The sequence below is a fragment of the Cupressus sempervirens genome, chromosome 10 (assembly GCF_028749045.1).
Source record: "Cupressus sempervirens isolate cs-2001-9-10 chromosome 10, ASM2874904v1, whole genome shotgun sequence".
Classification (NCBI taxonomy): Eukaryota; Viridiplantae; Streptophyta; class Pinopsida; order Cupressales; family Cupressaceae; genus Cupressus; species Cupressus sempervirens.
Genome location: NC_143127.1, coordinates 915,301,071 through 915,307,070, shown reverse-complemented (window position 1 = coordinate 915,307,070; position 6,000 = coordinate 915,301,071).

Sequence of the window (6,000 nt, the reverse complement as noted above, 5' to 3'; positions counted from 1 at the left end):
ACCATCGAAAGTGGGCACAACTCAAAAGGGATTTTTTATGAAAATGGTTGTTATTGGATGATGGCGTCAGAGAGACGAACTTCACATGGCTAGATGAGTTCAGTGACATCATCTTCTTCAATAGACTCCTCACAAATAAAATTAAAGACCTTTCTAATTAAAGGCTTCAATCCCTTGGCCCCTCAGCCTACTCATGCTTCCAACCTCCCTAGTTCCTTGGTTCTCTATTCAATGTTCCCTGTTCCCTTGGCCCTTTAGGGTAAAAAATTGTTTTGATTAGGGCAAAAGTTTGCCAAAAAAATGTTTTCAAGATATCTATATTTTTCTTTGGATTGGGCCTTGCCCTTTTTTGTAAATTATGAAATAGTAAAACCAGGCTGATTAGTGATTTAATCAGCTATTTTGAATATGTAAGTTATGAATCAGTATTATGTACATTGTATAGCCTAAAATAGTTTCAATGAAAGCAATAATTTTTGGCTTCTCAAATCATTGTTCTTCCTAGTTTACGACTTTGTAAGTTTTTTTTTTGCATCTTGTTTCTCAAATTATGCACTATTGAAATGTTATTGTTAGTCTGCGACTTAGTTAAAAATAGTTAACTATTAATAATTAACTATTTTCCTTTAATCTGATTGGTTAAAATTTAACAAATGGAGCTTCAAGGAAAACTAAAGATTAATAGATTATAACCTTAACAAAATTAAATATAATTTTGATAATTTATGTGTTAAATTTTTATTTCATACCTATCTTGTCACCTATTCCTAACTTTTTTTCATTATGAAATCTTTTAAATAATAAAGAATAATTTATAAAAAATTATCACAATTTTTAATATATGTTAAATTTTAATAATTTATAGATATTATAGCTATATTATATTTTAATTTTGAAACTAAATAATAAATATGAATAAAAATAGAGCATTTGCAATTATATTTTTAAATTGTAATTATAACCATATCATATACATATAACATAATTATTTATACTATAATATAATATAATTACAACCATATGATATAATCATAACCATATAATATAATATAATTATAATTTATAACCACATAATATTTATATAATATAATAATAATAATAATGACCATCTCAATCTGATAGATCAATGACCCAAGATGAATTTCAGGCCAATTTGGAGAATCTATTCCCATCTACGCAGATTCATCCGAAATCATGACACGGGTCCCAATTCTGGATGAATCTGTACAAATGGGAAAAGATTCTCCAAATTGGCTCAAAATTCATTCTGAGCCGTTGATCTATCAGATTGAGATGGTAATTATATATTTTATTAAATTTATTATTATTATATTATATTATATTGCATGGTTATATTTATATTTTATTATATGGTTATGATTATATCATATGCCTATAATTATATTATATTATAGCGTAAATAATTATATTATATGTTCTATTATATAATAAATAATTATCAATAAAATAAATATTATTTTAATAATAATAATAAATCTTAAATGATTACATAATATAAGTAATATTATTTTTAATTGAATGCCAAAAAACATATTATAATTTATAAAAAAATACACTATTAAAATATAAAAGATAAACCAATGCACTTACATTAAAAAAATAAAAAATATTTAACAATAATAATTTAAAAATTTAATTAAAAATAATAGAACATATGATATAATTATTTATACTATACTATAATATAATATAATTACAACCATATAATATAATCATAACCATATAATATTTATATAATATAACAATAATAATAATAATAATAATGACCATTGATTCATCGATGACTCAGGATGAATTTCAGGTTGACACATGTCACGATTCCAGATGAATCTGGGCAAATGGGAAAAGATTTCTCAAATTGGCCCAAAATTCATCCTGGGTCGTCGATCTATCAGATTAAAGTGGTCATTATATATTTTATTAAATTTATTATTATTATTATTATATTATATTATGTTATATTACATGGTTATATTAATATTTTATTATATGGACTTGATTATATCATATGGCTATAATTATATTATATTGTATTATAGTATAAATAATTATATTATATGTTCTATTATATAATAAATAATTATAAATAAAAATAATATTATTTTTATAATAATAATAAATCTTAAATGATTACATAATATCAGTAATATTATTTTTAATTGAATGCCAAGAAACATATTATAATTTATAAAAAATACATTATGAAAATATAAAAGATAAACCAATGCACGTACATTAAAAATAAAATAAAATTTAACAATAATAATTTAATAATTTAATTAAAAATAATAGAACATATGATATAATCATAACCATATAGTATAATATAATTATAACCATATAATATTTATATACTATAATAATAATAATAATAATGACTATCAAGTCATCAACGGCTCGGGATGAATTTTTGGCCAATTTGAGGAATCTTTTCTCATCTGCCCAGAGGATGAATCTGGGTAGATATGTCACGATTCTGGATGAATTTGAGCAGATGGGAAAAGATTCCCCAAATCAGCCCTAAATTCATCCCAGGTTGTCGATCTATCAAATTGAGATGGTCATTATTATTATTATTATATTATATTATTTAATAAGTATAAATAATATTAAATAATATAATATAATAATAATGATAAATTTAATAACCATTTGATAGTCTATAGATTGACGGCCCGAGATGAATTTCGAGCCGATTTGGGGAATGTTTTCCCATCTGCCAAGATTCATCTGGAATTGTGACACGTGTAACTTATGTACATCACTACATTATTTAATATTGAGTTTTGACAATTTATTACGGTTAGATGTACATTGTACATAAAAGTTAAAACCATTAATTACTTATTACTTTTGTTTTAACTATTAAACTTCAAGTATTACCTTTTTAGAGTATGAAGTTGAAAGTTTTGGAACTATAAGACAAGAGTCTGATATGATAACCATAGGGTTTTCAAATTTTAAATTTTCAAAGACTAGCAAAATTCCATTTTGTGTTATGATTTTTGAAGACTAAAAGTGTGAAACTTGAGTATCAGATAACAACATCAGTTATCCAATTTCAATTCCAACTATTTAATTTTTTTTTAAAAAAAATTATTTTAATTTGTAGGAATAGAAATGTTGATTTTAATTGTCTTAGGTGTACACTTTACAATTATTTTGAATAGGGCCCGAAGTCTAATAACTAGTAGCAACCAAGTATGGGCAAAACAAAGTCAAAAACCTCCCAAAAGTCACCCATAAAGGAAAAGAACACCATTATAGAACTCAAACAATTGCTACAAACCCTAGGTTTCACCAATGAATGTCATGAATTTTTGATCCTATTATCCATGGAGATTTTAGAATCATGGCAATTAGACATTCATTGTTTAGTAAGTGGAAAGATCCCCAGAAGGGGAGAATTTGTTACAAATATAATAGCAGTATTGGTGCATATACAAATAAACTAGCTGCTCTAGTTACTAGATTAGCAAACCTCGTTGTACCCAAAGTATTACCTTGCCCTAAAATTGTAATGCTATGCACTTAGAATTATGAAGAAAATAGAAAGGCAATTGTCAACCAAAACACTCAAGAGGAAATTTTATCAATAACTAAGAGTGAATTTTTCACTCTATTAGACCTAGGGTTAGGGTTTAGAACAGAAAGCTCTAAGGAGTGCATTGACTTGGATAAACTAGCTCAAGCTTATGACAAGCTGGAAAGAAGTTTTCAAGATTAATATATTAAGGGTTTAATACCCTCAAAGTCCACTAATAGTGTTACAGTGGACAAAGACCATAAGCCTCCTTATCAGTATGATATTTTGTGCCATGGGTTCATAATACTATTTCTTTGTTATCATTTTGCCTAGAATTGGACAGTAACAAGGAAGTGGGGGCCAGTTTTCTTGAAATGATTTATAATATCCATTGTCGAGGTCAATCAGTTGACAATGTAGCAATAAGATATGATTTTTTTCGATACATTGTTGAATCTATGCAACAACAATTACTAATGATTAAACAAAGTATAACTACAAGCAAGACGAAGACATTTAGGTTCACAAGTTACTTGTGCTACCTTCTTTTAGCAAATTATTGCCTAATATTTGAGACAGAGAACAACAAGCTTGATATTGAGGTCTATAAGTTTGATGAGAAAATTCAGAAGAAATCAGAGACACCAAGTCCAGTATATGAGTGGACACATAAGATGAGGATGACTACTAACAATAAAAACTATAATCATTTTGTAGACTTCTTTTTGACACCTATTTACCAAAAAATCATAGGGACTGCAATGCCTAGATTGCCTATGTCTTGTAAAGATTGCATTCAACTAGGAAGTCAGATTCAATTGGCTGACTAGTTCTTCATGGAAGAGTACACTATCTTAAGGTTTTACAGTTCAACGGTTGAACCCTACAAACTTCCAATGCATGTTACAGAAAGGCTTTTTGCACTGAAATATGTAAGGCAGATGGAAAGCTTAGAACTTTTCAATGGACAACAAAAGAAAATGATATTTCCTTCCTTGCCTTTTGCAATTGGAGGCCTCACATTTGAGAGAAAGGCTTTCAAAGTGGCAAATTAATTGGTAACTTTTTTTGGCTTTCATTTTGTTAGTCACTGAAATTATGATCCACTAAACATAATAAAAACAAGACTTATTGCCAATGGGAACTTTGCGAGCAAATATCAACACCAAGAGATGCCATTAATAGAAAAGTTAATAAATAAAGATTTGTGGGATGAGGTTAAGAAAGAGATGGAGAAACATGCAATAGAGAATAATATTTCAATGCAACAACTTTCATCCCAAATTATGACATTGCACATATCAAAGTCACATAAATCAGAGCCTCAGACATACATAAATTTCTACGATAAAGCATCTAAACTATCTAAGAAGTCTATGCCGAAAGAAATTAAAAAGGTGTGCATATCTAAAATGTGGTGCCAAACCAAGATAACTAAGTTTTGGAAAATGAGGCAAAATTTGGGTGAACCAAAGACATCAGCAGATTTTGATGAAATTGATGAGGATGACCTTTTCAACACTTATTGGGATAAAGAGCATCCAACTGTACTATATCAACTTGCCAGTTGCAATGATAGTGATATTCAAAGACAAAAGGACCTCTAGTCTAATGTTGACATTCAAGTTATTGAGGATTCTAGGTCAACCAGGGGTAGAGATATTATTAAACTTCAAATGAGTAATTTTTCTAAACAAACATATGATAAAGGAGAAACTATGATACAAAAAATGGGTTATACAGGTATAGGGCACATTGGTGCAAGTGGTGATGGGATTTGGTATCCAGTTCTAGTACTAGACCCACCCAAAAGAGAAAGTAAACCAATCATTGGAAGCTCCAAGATCGAAGATGATTCATCTAAAAAGGGCAAAAAATATTCTACTTCTACTTCTGAAGGTCATCCCAACACATTATTTGTTAAATCTTCAAATCCAATTGTAGTTGATCCCACTAGCATTGGCACTAACACTGACACTAGCATGGATGAACCTTGTGCAAAAAAGCAAAAAATTATTACAATTACACCGCAAAAATATTAGCGGTTACTACAGCAATGTATGCACCGGTGGCTTTTGCACAAAACTCTAAAAATAGTCCTAAAATGCTAGGATTTGGAATGGGCCATCTTTAGTATGTTGGCAATCCTCAAAATACAATTGTAGGTGGAGTAAGTTTAGCTAAAGATGGAGGAACATCAGCATTCAATGATATAGTTGATAATTCACCTTTCAAACACTCAATTGTGTCAAAAAACCCAGATTTTAGTTTGAACGAGTTCGCATCAAGGTTTGAACAGACAAGTGAAAAGAATAGGCAAATTATGAAGACTTTGAAAAGTGATGTAGTTGTCGAATGTTAGGGATCTATTAATAGAATATTTCCAACATATGATCCAAACAATGAAATGATGAACTTCATGGCTGTTATGCCCCTAGGTAGAGATAATAATC